The 15,335-nt window shown below is 44.5% G+C and overlaps 1 protein-coding gene and 1 non-coding gene across 2 annotated transcripts in view; one reads left to right on the top strand and one right to left on the bottom strand.

The window, feature by feature from the left end:
- LOC124550712 (Na(+)/H(+) exchange regulatory cofactor NHE-RF1-like) overlaps positions 1 to 15,335 on the top strand; it is a 677,275-nt gene that overhangs the window by 496,054 nt on the left and 165,886 nt on the right. The window lies entirely within an intron of this gene.
- On the bottom strand, positions 4,779 to 4,853 carry Trnaf-gaa. Its single transcript has one exon. It is a non-coding gene; the product is annotated as a tRNA-Phe (tRNA).

The raw sequence follows: 15,335 nt of genomic DNA, 5'->3' as shown, positions 1-15,335 counted from the left end.
AAATGTATCACTGTACGATGCATAGTTCAAAGGATATGACATCATAAACATTGAGATACGTGGAAAACTGCAGCATCTACTCTTTACTGCTAAGGCACTCTTATAGTCGACTCAGCTTAAGGAAATCCCTGACACTTGGCAGCGCATTTGATAGCTTTCAACTACGAAGAGCAAACATTATCGGTCATAGAAGAGCCGTTGCCATGGAGACGTTTACAATATTGCGTTGCAGACACGCGAAGCAGCTGCGCCCAGCGTACAGAAACTGTCCTGGATCATTTTTCTTAATGTGGATACTGTGCTTACACATTTGTACATTATGCGTATTTCTTTGTGCGTCAAAGGTGATTTCAAGAATACATGTAAATAAATTTTTTTCAATACTTCACCGCAAACAAAGTTCATTTCTCTCTATTCGTTTCTAATAGAAAATTGGGGAAATCAATTACCGCGCAATGCTTGGTTTAGTAGCTAGTTATTTCTAATTGCGATCGCCAGACCAGTTGAACAAGCTGTGTTCTTTAAAGTAATGGGTTATTAGAAGAGAATATTATAACGTATCCTTTTTTATCAAACATGTGCTGACGAAAAACTCTGCCTGACAAAAAAGTTATGGGACTTAACTTCTGCGGTCATCAGTGCTCTAGAACTAAGAACTACTTAAACCTAACTAACCTAAGGGCATCATACATATCCATGCCCAAGGCAGGATTCGAACCTGCGACCGTAGTGGTCGCGCGGTTCCAGACTGTAGCGCCTAGAACCGCTCGGCCACTCCGGCCGGCCGTGGCGCGTGCGTCTGCTCCTATAAACTGAAGGGTATGTCGAATGTAGGAAGCGAGTAGGAGCAGGTGAGGTAAAAATCTCGGTACTGAGTATAGGTTAACACTCTTTAACTGGGGTATGAACATATACAACTGATATTATTACTTAATTTTGCGTACAGATGAGCACGTAGGTGTGAAGCCGTTCAGGCATCAACGCTACCAGCCACTAGTAGTTGGCCAAACTATCACTGAAGTAGCTGAAGTAACAAAGTCTGTAATGGTTATTCCCCTATGAAGTAGAAGCTAAGTTGCTTGGTCGTCTACTCGGAATCAGAAGGGCAGAATCTGGAGCGGCGCTCGTAGAGCTGCACAGCGCCGGCTAGAGGGCACTGTCGTCGGTGCAGTAGTGTCAACCTAAGAACTTGGACCTACGCTGTGGCATCGTAGCTATCGATACCATAAAAAGCAAAGGAAATAAACTTCACGGCTTGAGAGGGTATCAGATATTACTTTAGTGATCTCTAAATCGAGTAAAGTTTGCAAAGAACTTGGCAGTATGAGACCGTTTATCAGTATGACGTTGCACCCCACGCCCGTCCTCCATGGTGTGGGTTGGGTTGTTTGGGGAAGGAGACCAGACAGCGAGGTCATCGGTCTCACCGGGTTTGGGAAAGACGGGGAAGGAAGTCGGCCGGGCCTGTGAAAGAAACCATCCCGGCATTTGGCTGGAGCGATTTAGGGAAATCACGGAAAACCTAAATCAGGATGGCCGGACGCGGGATTGAACCGTCGTCCTCCCGAATGCCAGTCCAGTGTCTAACCACTGCGCCACTTCGCTCGGTCTCCATGGTGTGGATGCATGCTTTTTATTCGGTTGGGAATCGTGTTATAAAGGCTTTGCATCGCCTCCCGAGTCAAGCTGGTCCACAACTGTTACATGTGGTCGCTTTTATCCTGGATACTGGCAGTGATTTCCGAGCTGGTCTCTCACAAGTTTTGTCCGGGACGGGAACAGATCTGCGATCTTGCTGGCCACGGGACTACCTCCACGTCACGCGCACAGTTCATACAGACACGCGCGGTCTGTGAACGAATATTGTAGTTTTGGAAAATGGCTCCGCAATATTGTCGCGTGAAAGGTAACACTTGCGGACGCGCAATGTCTGCGAAGTACCACTGTGAGACAAGAGTTCCACCAATGGCCAGCAGCAGCCGTGACCTTAAGTCATATCTGGTGCCTCACTACACCATGACTACAGGCGTAACACTGCCGTGCCTCGTCGAGACAATGGAAGAAAGAGACCTCTCCCCAAGTCGCCGCCATAGTCGATGGCGATGCTCGTCTGAGGTACTGCATAACCACTATTAATCGCTGAACGCAGTACGACTAGCTTCATGAACTGTTTGTGTTCCACGGTGTTGGCACCACCCCTAACGCTGCCTTTTGAGCTGTTGTGTTAACCATAGCCAGCGCAATTCCCTAGTCCGACTGCAGCTACTCTCCGAGCCATGGGGCAAAGTAACACAGAATGTTCCAGGGAGTCCGTTACTTGACACTGGTGCACATTACGGCGACACTACCCTGTGGCGGTCAGAGATGGTGGACCAGCACCTCGGCGACGTGTATTTCTGCCCTCACGTTTCCACGAAGGATCAACACTGGATCAGTGTCACTTCTCAATGCTCCGTATACACTACTGGCCATTAAAATAGCTACGCAACGAACATGGCTGCGAAATTTAACCGACCAGGAGAAGATGCTGTAATATGCAAATGATTATCTTTTCAGAATATTCACACAGGATTCGCGCCGGTGGCGGCACCAACAACGTGCTGACATGAGGAATATTTCCAACCGATTTCCCATACACAAACAGCAGTTGACCGGCGTTGCCTGGTGAAACGTTGTTATGATGCCTCGTGTAAGGAGCAGAAATGAGTACCATCAAGTTTCCGACTTTGATGAAGATCGGATTGTAACCTATCGCGATTGTGATTTCTCGTATCGCGACATTGCTGCTCGCGTTGGCGAGATCCAATTACTATTAGCAGAATATGGAATCGGTGGGTTCAGGAGCGTAATACGAAACGCCGTGCTGGATTCCAACGGCCTCGCATCACTAGCAGTCGAGATGACAGGCATTTTATCCGCATGGCCGTAACGGATCATGCAGCCACGTCTCGATCCCTGAGTCAACAGATGGGGACGTTTCCAAGACAAGAACCCTCTGCACGAACAGTTCGAAGACGTTTGCAGCAGCATGGACTATCATCTCGGAGACCGTGGCTGCGGTTACCCTTGACGCTGCATCACAGACAGAAGAGCCTGCGACGGTGTACTCAAGGACGAACCGGGGTGCAAGAATGGCAAAACGTCATTTCTTCGGATGAATCCAGGTTCTGTTTACAACACCATGATGGTCGCATCCGTGTTTCACGACATCGCGGTGAACGCACACTGGAAGCGTGTATTCGTCATCGCCATACTGGCGTATCACCCGGCGTGATGGTATGGGGTGCCATTGGTTACACGTCTCGGGCAACTCTCGTTCGCATTGACGGCACTTTGAACAGTAGATGTTATATTTCAGATGTGTTACGACCCGTGCTTCCACCCTTCATTCGATCCCTGCGAAACCGTATATTTTATCAGCATAATGCATGACCGCATGTTGCATGTCCTGTACGGGCCTTTCTGGATACAGATCTTTCACCAGTTGGAAACGTCTGGTCAGTGGTGGCCGAACAACTGGCTCGTCAGAATAAGCCAGTCACTACTCTTGATGAACTGTGGTATCGTGTTGAAGCTGCGTGGGCAGCTGTACCTGTACACGCCATTCAATCTCTGTTTGACTCAATGCCCAGTCGTATCAAGGCCGTTATTACGGAGGTGGTTGTTCTGCGTACTAATTTCTCAGGATCTATGCACCCAAATTGCATGAAAATGTAATCACATGCCAGTTCTAGTATATTATATTTGTCCAATCAATACCCGTTTATCATCTGCATTTCTGCTTGGTGTAGCTATTTTAATGGCCTCTCGTGTATATGGACATTCTACGGTTCGACCAGCCAACCAAACAGACATCCACAGAGAGACCCCTTTCAAAATATGTCACGTTCTGATAGCACTGTCTCACACAAGTACGCAGCATCTCCCTGTCCTCCACAGTGATTGCGTAGTATCTGACGCTGTTCACGCCCCTTGTACACCCTACCAGGATTAGCCAGGATTCGTAACAACCCTAAACACGAATAATTTAGAATTTGATCCGCTTTATCAAGATTTGGCAAATTTTATTTTATTACTAGCTGAGTAGCTGGCTTTGCCCCAGTATGTATTTATTATAATTCTATTACTCCATCTCCTCCTTTCCCCCTTTCTCTCCGCACCCTCTGTCCCCCTCTTTCTCCATCTCCTTCTCTCTGTCCATCTCCTCCATTCTCTATTCTTTGCCTATATTCTCCTGCCCCTCTCTCTGTCCATCTCCTCCTCCCCCTCTCTCTGTCCATCTCCTCTTCTTTCCCTCCTGTGTTCATCTCCTCTTCACCCCTCTCTCCCTCCATCTACCCGTCTTCCTTTTCTCTGTCGATTTTCTGTTCATCACCTCCTCTGCCATATCTGTATCCATCTCCTCCTTCCCCCTCTCTCTCTGCCCATCTTTTGCTCCCCAGATTCTCATTGCACGTTGCCATCCCTCCGTAATAGAAGGTTGATGTTTCTTAACACCAATTTCTTTAGAGATAGTAATACGTGTGCCAAGTTTGGCTGACATCGATCGACGGGTTTAGGAGGAACTTTTTATCCACATCTTTGCCCATGCATGCACTGTCACATATATTTCACATATGTTTAACATATTTGATTCATATAGCTCATGAATTGTGTGTCGTAGATTGATAAAAATTTTTTAATACATCCATCGGCTAACGTGGATACTTCCAGAGTGAAATTTTCACTCTGCAGCGGGGTGTACGCTGCTGTGAAACTTCCTGGCAGATTAAAACTGTGTGCCGGACCGAGACTCGAACTCGGGACCTTTTGCCTTTTCGGGCAAGCGCTCTACCAACTGAGCTACCCAAGCACAACTCAAAGGTCCCGAGTTCGAGTCTCGCTCCGGCATACAATTTTAATCTGCCAGGAAGCTTCATACGTGGATACTTTCTGAGAATTGTGTCGCGAATACAGTTAGTAGCAAAGAAATTATAAATCAAAACGTCATGTATGGTGCGGAAATTTTTCACGCATCTCAGTGTTTGCGGCGTCATATCCCAGAAAGTGTGCGTCGTTCAGGTGCATTCAGCGGTTTTTGTGAATACTGGCTGCACAAAGTGTCGCGAATGATGTTAGTACTGCATAATCAGCGATGTCGTAGAAGGCGATAAACTCTTTTCCTTTCGTCATTTTCTGGGGGTTGTCAGCGAGGTAACATTTAGTAAAAGTTTGGAATTATGTTTAAAGTTTGTAGCAAGTCACTAAGCGCTTTCATTCTGAAATACTGGATGAATAAAGTATGGCTATTCAAGCGTCGTGGGCTACACTGTTTTTTCATCCCGTTTCCCATCTCTGTCATTGGCAGTTGGTCCTCACAGCCACAACGAGTATTTCCGAACAGTATGAGATGTAAGTATAAAGTTTGGTTGAAATCGGCCCAGTGATCTCGGAGGAGATGTGGAACGTTCATATACACACTACTGATCTGGAGAATGTGCTGGCCAGGGCAGCAGTCGAATGTTTTCTGTATCAAGAAAGGCCCGTACATGACCTGCAACATGCGGTCGTGCATTATCCTGCTGAAATGTAGGGTTTCGCAGGGATCGAATGAAGGGTAGGGCCACGGGTCGTAACACATCTGAAATGTAACGTCCACTGTTCAAAGTAGCGTCAATGCGAACAAGAGGTGACGGAGACGTGTAACCAATGGCACCCTATACCATCACGCCAGGTGATACGGCATGGCGAAAACGAATACACGCTCCCAATGTGCGTTCACCGCGATGTCGCCAAACACGGATGCGACCATCATGATGCTGTAAACAGAACCTGGATTCATCCGAAAAAATGACGTTTTGCCATTCGTGCACCCAGGTTCGTCGTTGAGTACACCATCGCAGGCACTCCTGTCTGTGATGCAGCATCAAGGGTAACCGCAGCCACGGTATCCGAGCTGATAGTCCATGCTGCTGAAAAGGTCGTCGAACTGTTCGTGCAGATGGTTGTTGTCTTGCAAACGTCCCCATCTGTTGTCTCAGGCATCGAGACGTGGCTGCACGATCCGTTACGACCATGCGGATAAGATGCCTGTCATCTCGACTGCTAGTGATACGAGGCCGTTGGGATTCAGCACGGCGTTTCGTATTACCCTCCTGAACCCACCGATTCCATATTATGCAAACAGTCATTGGATCTCGACCAACGCGAGCAGCAGTGTCGCGATACGATAAACCGCAATCGCGATAGGCTACAATCGGACCTTTCTCAAAGTCGGAAACTTGATGGTACGCATTTCTCCTCCTTACACGAGGCATCACAACAACGTTTCACCAGGCAACGCCGGTCAACTGCTGTTTGTGTATGAGAAATCGGTTGCAAACTTTCCTCATGTCAGCATGTTGTAGGTACCGCCACCGGCGCCAACCTTGTGTGAATGCTCTGAAAAGCTAATCATTTTCGTATAGCAGCATCTTCTTCCTGTCGGTTAAATTTCGCGTCTGTATCACGTCATCTTCGCGTTGTAGCAATTTTAATGGCGAGTAGTGTATTTCTGAATTGGACTGGCCAGCTCAGAGCCCCGACTTGAACCCGGTACATCATTTTCCGGGTGAATCAGAACGTCGTCTGCGCTCCACAAGCACCACAAACGTCTCTTGTTACGCCTCTCGCGAGGCTGCCATACTTCCTCAAGCAACTGCGCAAGTACGCTATAATTAACTTTCATTGCTGCAAAAAACTCTTTTCCGTTGCCGCAAATGATAAATTTTCAGTATCGCCAAGTTAAATTCCTAATTACGTACGAATATAGTATTATATAAAAAATACAGACTTTCACTTGTGAGCAAAATGTGCAGTTTCTGTGTAGTAACTTGCATATTGCATTAGCGGATGGGACATTTTACGTTTCACCAAAACATTTTCATCAGATTTACATGTTACTGGCATACACTACCTTGGGACACGTCCAAGTTGCTTTTTGTTTAATGTTATCAAAAACTGTATCACTGTCGACTGTATATGAAACGGTATTCGTAGTTTGTGCTTTAAAATTTTTAGCTCTATATCATTAATTTGGAATTATCTTGTGAATGTTGCCATTCTTGTTTATTTCCGTGTGTGAAGAGGAACCTTTTGTGCTACCTGCAATGGGTTTATCTGTCTATTTTTCTTCTCACATGAAGCTATTGCATTTCGATAAAGGCAGCTGTAGGTGTAGTACGCAGTCTGTAGCTTGTCATAGTTTTTGATGTTGTGGTGTTTTTACTTTGTTTGTGTCGAAGTATCACGCATATTTCGCCGGCTGTAGTGGCCGTGCGGTTCTAGGCGCTACAGTCTGGAGCCGAGCGACCGCTACGGTCGCAGGTTCGAATCCTGCCTCGGGCATGGATGTGTGTGATGTCCTTAGGTTAGTTAGATTTAATTAATTCTAGGTTCTAGGCGACTGATGACCTCAGAAGTTAAGTCGCATAGTGCTCAGAACCATTTGAGCCATTACGCATATTTCTTGCGCTTTTGTTGATTGATGCGCATCTCTTACGAATCGGCGAACAAAAGTAAACTACGCAGGTGTCTTTCATAAGGCGGAATTGTTCAAATGTGTGTAAATTCCTAAGGACCCAAACTGCTGAGGTCATCGGTCCCTAGACTTACACACTACTTAAACTAACTTTGGCTAAGAGCAACACACAGCCATGCCCGAGGGAGGATTTCCTCTGCCCCGAGACTGGGTGTTTGGTTGTCGCTGTTGATATACTTTCCGGGATGTGAGGTCGTGGTCCACGAACTTTTCTGCTCCTTACGTTTCGTCCAGGACTGCGCTGGACTTCCTCAGAGGCGCTGCTCCGCTGAGTCTTGCATCATCATTATCATCATTCGTGACAGAGGCTAGATTGGATTGTGTAAATATTTGACTGTGTAGAAATTGGGACTTTTATGGGCGCTGATGACCGGGCAGTTGAGCGTCCTACAAACCAAACATCGGCATCAATTATTTAGGTCAGGCATGGTATCGAAAAATAAGCGAGTTCCAAGTATTCCAATGCTCAAACAGAAGTCGGATAGTTTCTGAAATATGTGTTTGATTTACAGTTTCTACCTCCGAGCGCGGTCGGGGACGTGATCGCGGAGTTCAGTATTCCTCTTAATGACAATCAGTTAAATTTTGTCTAACTGTGTACTTGAAAACTATGTAAGTGAAAATACTTAACTGCCCACTAATTTATGAGCCAGTATATCAATATATGAAGTCTAAACTACAAATTGTTCGGAGCCGCTTCAACGATGTCTGAAATAATCATCTTACAAACTCTATCATTCTATCCACGACGTAACGGAAGTTTTAAAGCAGTACAGCGTAAAATAAACATATATAGACGTGACCTTGAAAATAATCATGTTGCTACTGAATTGTGGGACAAATATCAGCGTGGTGAATTACCAATACTAGAGCACGTAAAAAGAATTTCACATCGCTCGCAGCCCGTCCCACTCTGGGAAAAGTATTTCACCGGGGCAAGCAGTGTGCTGCGTTACAGGTTTCAAGGTTAAGCTGTTGTACGCTTTATACTTTCGGAAGTGATTTCTAACATTTTGCGGTAAAGCTTGCCAATCTCTTTACCGGTCACTTCACCGACCGCGCGAGCGCATGAAGGTTAAAAGGGGCATTGGGAGGGCGACAGGAAGTTAGTGTTCTGGAGCTGCAGAGATCAACCTTCTGTGGGATGTACGTATTACTCTTCATAAAATGGACGTCGTCGATATCCAAGAAATGTACAAAACAAACCATTAACTTGCTCCGTGAACACGGATGAGAAATGGTGAGCCACAGTTATCACGAAGGTTCGCACCACCAAAATCGAAAGCAAACTCCTTGGGAGCTACAAACCGTGCAGCACCTTCAGCTGGGTATCCACTCTTAAAGAATGCATACAGCGTCATATTGGTGGGGGAAATGATGGAATCCGATGGCACGCAACCAAATTCGAAACTGTCTGCCTTGGAGCTTATCGTGAGACTGTGTACCCTGTAAGTTGGTTGGTTGGTTGTTTTGGGGAAGGAGACCTGACAGCGAGGTCATCGGTCTCATCGGATTAGGGAAGGACGGGGAAGGAAGTCGGCCGTGCCCTTTCAAAGGAACTATCCCGGCATTTGCCTGGAGCGATTTAGGGAAATCACGGAAAACCTAAATCAGGATGGCCGGACGCGGGATTGAACCGTCGTCCTCCCGAATGCGAGTCCAGTGTCTAACCACTGTGCCACCTCGCTCGGTTGTAACCTGTAAGTCATTGCTGCAGATAGGCGACAACACGTTTTATAGGCACGGAAAAAACAAACATTAAGAGGCTGAACTTGTCTAGTCGATCCAGCTGGTATGAAATGAGGCATAGTGTGCTGTAACGCCGCGCGAGATTAGCCGAGCGGTCTAGGGCGCTGCAGTCGTAGACTGTGTGGCTGGTCCCGTTGGAGGTTCGAGTCCTCCCTCGGGCATGGGTGTGTGTTGTGTGTTTGTCCTTAGGATAATGTAGGTTATGTAGTGTGTAAGCTTAGGGATTGATGACCTTAGCAGTTAAGTCCCACAAGACTTAAAAAAATAAATTAAAAAAAAAACTAGAACGTATCGTAGGCGGCAGCAGAATAAATAACTTTCCAGCCAATTTACCATCCAGATTAACAGTCGGCATAATTGTAAAAGAATGCGTTAAGGCATTGATGTTAGTTGATCTCGATACAAATCTCTTGGTACATCTAATTTCCAGGGTTTGTTTCACATGTATTTCCTCTTCAAATCCTGATTGGTCTGAGTTGAAAACAATTACTTGCTGAACGATGGGATACGTTTGTTTATCTCATCTACAAAATTTTCTGGCCAATTGGCTGTGCACCGTCAAGCTGACGCTTGGTTTGAAATTTCGCTATCTTACGTCTTGCAAGTCTGTAGCTCTGTTTGAAGTTACGCAACCATCCACTGCTTACGTTGAAACCACTGTAAACTATGCTGCGCCCAATTTGATGTGCATAACGTAGTAGTCCACTGTCATGCACATCCTGTAAATTGTATCGAGCGTCCTTGAAACACGCAAACACCAGTTTTCGTAACAAGTGCGCCGTTTCCTCCGTTGAGTACCCGTAGTTTTTGTTATGGACTACACAATGCCCTCCTTCTTATGTGAGGCATTGAAGCGAGAAGGAAGCGACTCTGCCTTCCTTCTCTGGTTTCCGTATTAGTAACCTGGTGACTTGCTGCTTCGGTTGTCCCTCGTCGCAGTAGTAGCGCTCGGGCGCCAGATTCAACGTAGGTTTGAGCTCCTGCTGAAATGGGGTGTGTCGGGATGGCAGTTGTTAAAGGTTAACAACGTTTTATAATATAATCGTTTTAATGAAGAAGACTTTAAAACACAGACTTTCCAATATGGCAGCTCTTGGCTACGCCGTTACACTCAACACTTCACAACACACTTATTACTTTCAGTGGCGCTGCCTGCTCGCGACCGTCCTTTTGGAGGCGCCTCCGGTTACTCGACCGTGCCTTTTGAATGGCGCCTTCCTACTACCTTCGCGCCTTCTTCCCGACGCACGAGAGAGACCCCAACTTTCTCCCTCAGCCAATAGGGACACTCCACTCACCTCCTACGCATATAGATATCAAAACGCTCAGCCAATGGGCGTTCAGATCGCTGTTGCCAGGCGGATCTGCCGCCTCGTTTGCGGACATTGTGACGGAAGTTTGTCTCGGAACACTTTTTCATACTGTAAAATCCTACTGCCGAATAGTCAGATCTTCTTCGTACTAAGGTTACACAACATTGACTCTTGTGATGTTATCGTTATTGCTCCTTGCTGACCCATAATTGTCAGATGGACATGTATCCTGGCTGCTACAGAGCATTCCCGAGCGTGTAAAGACCTCGCATAGGTTCATAAATGTGCGTAATAATTAGCATAAACACGTGAAGGGAATGCACGTGTGCATTACAACTAACGGTGATATTGCCGCGGACTTCCTTGAAATCTTTCATATTTGTTTTCTATTTATTATGCTGCGAATGGTCTTCCACGTACCCGCTCTTTGGACAACGGTTGTCCTTTACTACGTTTCGCCGGAAACGCTATTTGTTGCTTGCTGTCCTACAAGGATGAACCACATGCGCAGACCCCTGCTTCAACATCACTTTCACTTGTTAATCATCATCATTGCACTCCTAATGTACACTGTCCGCACAGTCGACTTGTAACACTACGCTCGGGCGCACGATACTCTTTAAAGCCTGTACTATGGTAAGTTGACGGGCTTCACCTTATGAGAAAGGATTTTTGTATAGATATTGATCGCGTGTACCTGAATGGAGGCAAAATCAGACTTACACCCACTCCGTAACAGCAATGATACGTCAAGCAAGTCTAAAGTGCAACTACACGTTAGGACCGACAAGAAACAACACAGCAGATGCTACCCATTTGTTAATAATACGGTCGCCAGCCTAATTAGGCATTAACTGAGTTTCTTCCCTGTACAAGTGGATGTACGTTCAAGCATAACAACACGTAGTAACACTGCATTATATGGTAAATTTTAGAACCAGAAAATCTACTGAACTAATAATTTCACTTTCTATACTAATATGAACAAGCCACAAATACACAACAATACACTATAATGTTTACTACAAACTTCGTACTGTCTATTGATCTGATTAAAATCGGGCATAGGTTACCCTAGAAATAGCACTTTCGAAACACACATACAATGTCAATTTTGAAAAAGGTAAAACACTGATAAATTTTGGTTTTGTATTGACTTTAACCTTACTGGTCAAATCAGTTCAGTACACTTCAGAATTCAAATGAATAGAAAAGGGTGGGGGGGGACCCTGAAACTGACCACTGTATTGAAAATTTTGATTATTGAAATCATTAAGCACTCAAGATTTCCAATATATGAGTTACTACTCTTTTTGTCTTATTTACTGCTCATTTAACTACCATTATTTTTGTCTCAAATTAATTAAACTTCATTACTAAACCAATTTCAACATTATCTTCCAATTTTGTCAGACCTACATTATTCGTCTATTATTTCATTAACAACAAAGTTCTTTAAACATCATTCTAACATAGATAGGTCTGCAGGTAATTATTATTAATATAAATTTTAAATCTTCATCTCGGGACACTCGGATTGCACAACATGTGGAAAGGACCCTGCCTAGGTTAGTTGTGAGGATAATTAAATGATAGTACGGTTCTGGTAAAATTTAAGTTGTTATTGAACAGTATGGAACAAAATTCCCACTGGTCCACACGAATACAGTACTAAAAGTTTCAACCTGTTCGTATCGCTGCGGCGGTCGGCAGGCGGCGAGATGGCGAGGCCCAGAGCACACATACAATCACAGCAATGGCTCTTGATGTATCGGCACTTTGCTTCTTCTTAGCGTCGCCATACTTTTCCGTTTAGTGCCTATGGAATATTGCCATGCTCTATAGGCGTCGGAAACGGCACATCCGAGGCTCAACGAAATCACGTTTTCCAGGAGAGCCTCCTCGATCCAGAACGTGTTTCTCAGACCGATGCCCAACTCCGACTACTACTGCTGAGCCCGTTATGCCATGCCGCGCCCGTGTGCATTTTCCCGCGCTCGCCTGCCATCCACCTTTTACCGCTCCCCTACAGATAGGGTATTCACCCGAGGTTTTGCATTCTACATATCCTAATACATTGCCTACGTATGGACCAGGCGCACAATTACAACTTTAACATCTTACAACAGTTTCAACATTTCTTACATTTCAATTTTGTTATAATATTGCTTGCAATTTGACATAAACATTAATATTCACATCGAAAATTGTTTACAGTTTCTTTAACATAATGACATGAAAAGAAAAGAAATGTAATCAGAACATCGATTACACTAATTTATCGAAAATTAGAAGATAAATTTATTACATGTACAATAGTATAGCGTTGGTGTTGTTACAGACTGTATACGACACCACACAGTCCGCTGACTCATCTTGCAGAAACGCTAGTGTTCCACCTGCCACTTCTTTAACTTTCTGCGAAATTCCTTGCGTTCCATTCTGACAAAAAGTCTGCTTCGGCAACTGTTGCTGTAGGGATAATGGTATGTTTACTTTGTTCACCGTCGCCATCGCTCTGCTTTCTACAAATATCCCTAGCACTGTAGCACTGTTGTGCAACTACGCTCCGTAGCCCCATCCTGTGCTCATCAGTGGACACCTCCAGCCCCGGCCGCTGTTGCCATATTGTGGTTCCATGCCAGACAGTACGTGGGGCGCCGAATGCTGTAAACGTCATTGAACTTTTGCGACGTCGCACTCAAGTGGTCCCTGTCAGAGAGAAGTTTTCTACACCCTACCTTCTCAGTTATTCGTTGGATATATTCAAATCTGTTTCCTCCTCTACAGATTTTACCCTCTACAGGTCCCTCTCGGACAACAGAAGCTATTCCCTGATCTCTTAACACATGTCCTATCATCCTGTCCTTCCTTCTTGTCAATGTTCCCTTCTTCGACGATTCCTCAGAGAACCTCCTCATTCCTTACTTTAGCAGTCCACATATTTGTCAACATTATTCTGGAGCGCCGAATCTCAAACGTTCGATTTTCCACGATCCATGATTCACTACCATACAATTCTATGCTCCAAACTTCCATTCTCAGAAATTCCTTCCTCAAATGTTTGATACCAGGAAACTTCTTTTTGCCAAGAATGCCGTCTTCGTTTGTGCTGGTCAGTTTTTTATGCGCGCCTTCCTGCGTCCGTCATGGGTTATTTTGCTTTCAAAGTAGCAGAACCGCTTTAATTCCTCTACTTTGTGATCACCTGTGCTGATGTTTTCTCGCTATTCTCTTTTCTGTTACTTCTCATGGCTTTCGTGTTCCTTCAGTTTACTCTCGATCCATGTTCTGCACTCATTAGTCCAGGGGTTTTCAACGTTTTTGAATTCGAAGCTCTTTGACGAATTATGTTGTTTCCGTGGCACCCCTGTAGGATACCTTTTAAAACTGTGATATTTAATAAAAAAAAACGTCGCGAATAAAATACTACACACCTCACTGCGACATTTGAGCTTGCTTCTTGTCACACAATTTGTCAAATCTAGACATCAAATGAAATATAGCTGCCTCCATTTCCTTCTCTAGACAAAGTCTTGGTCTGTACTTGGTTTCAGTGACAGCCACTGCTGAAAACCAACTCTCGTAAAGATAGGATGTTATAAAAGACGTTCATGCTCAAGCTTTGAAACTGCTTTCTTACGAAATACCAAATTGTTGGCAACGTCGCTGATGAAAACTTCAGTTTTAGTGAAGAATGTTATGAAAGTTTAATCAACTCTTTCTCTTTTGCCTTAGTGTACTCAGAAGGAGAATCATGACTGAAGGGTTTTTGAACTCAATGAAACCTATTGCAGTTTCAGTAAAGTTCTGATAAATGTCCCTCAATTATAGAAAACATACCTACAAGAACGCCTATTTCATTGCCGTTTATAAAATGCTGTAACATGGAAAAAAGTCAATTTCTCTTCCGTCGTTCATGTTTCTCTTCCAAAAAAGAAGCTTCCTTTTGAAGTCCGAAAATTCATTAATAAGCTGAATGAAGTGAGTTTCAGTTCCTACAGAGACTTAGTCAGTGAGTTTAACTTCTCAAATATATCACATAAATAAGCGATCTTTAGTAGAATGTTACTGTCTAGAAAGGACTTACCACTGATATGATTTTCTTCTTCCTGTTAAAAACAGACTTTTCGCCTAAGTTCAAAAATTCACAATACTACAATTCCCCTGGAAAGCCAACGAACACTGCCATAAAATGGGAGAGATGTATGTTCAGCCTCTTTATCGGGACGCATTTGTCTAAAAAAAAAAAACAGCTTTATGCGGGCAAGTTTTAATAAAGTGCACTACATTTATGATAGTTTGCAGTACTTAATTGAGATCAACACTCAAGTGTTGTGAAGCAAATTCTTCTCTGTGGGTCCACATCATATCAGGAGCTTCGTCGCTAATACGTTCTAGACAAATGTAACGACCCGACGTGAATCGTGCACGATCAGTGTATGCACCAAGAGAGTCAGTCCTATTAATTTGATTTCCTGTCGTGAAGCTGTCCGCTATTTCGAAAAAATCTTTACCTGTCATACCTGCATTTATCTCCTTACTAAACCGAAGATCTTCCATCATTTCGTTACTTTTTTTTACCAACAAATCGCATACAGCAAATTAAATGAGCTCGTTTGCTATTAATGTCCTCGTCAAGCTACAAACCAAAATCCCTCCCCAAACGAATGAGCAAAAGTTGTTTTGCCGTGGACTCACCAAGCATGATGGAC

This window comes from Schistocerca americana, chromosome 9 (assembly GCF_021461395.2).
Source record: "Schistocerca americana isolate TAMUIC-IGC-003095 chromosome 9, iqSchAmer2.1, whole genome shotgun sequence".
NCBI classification, from domain to species: Eukaryota; Metazoa; Arthropoda; class Insecta; order Orthoptera; family Acrididae; genus Schistocerca; species Schistocerca americana.
Note: the sequence above shows the minus strand (reverse complement) of the source record. Positions and strands in the feature narration are given on the sequence as shown.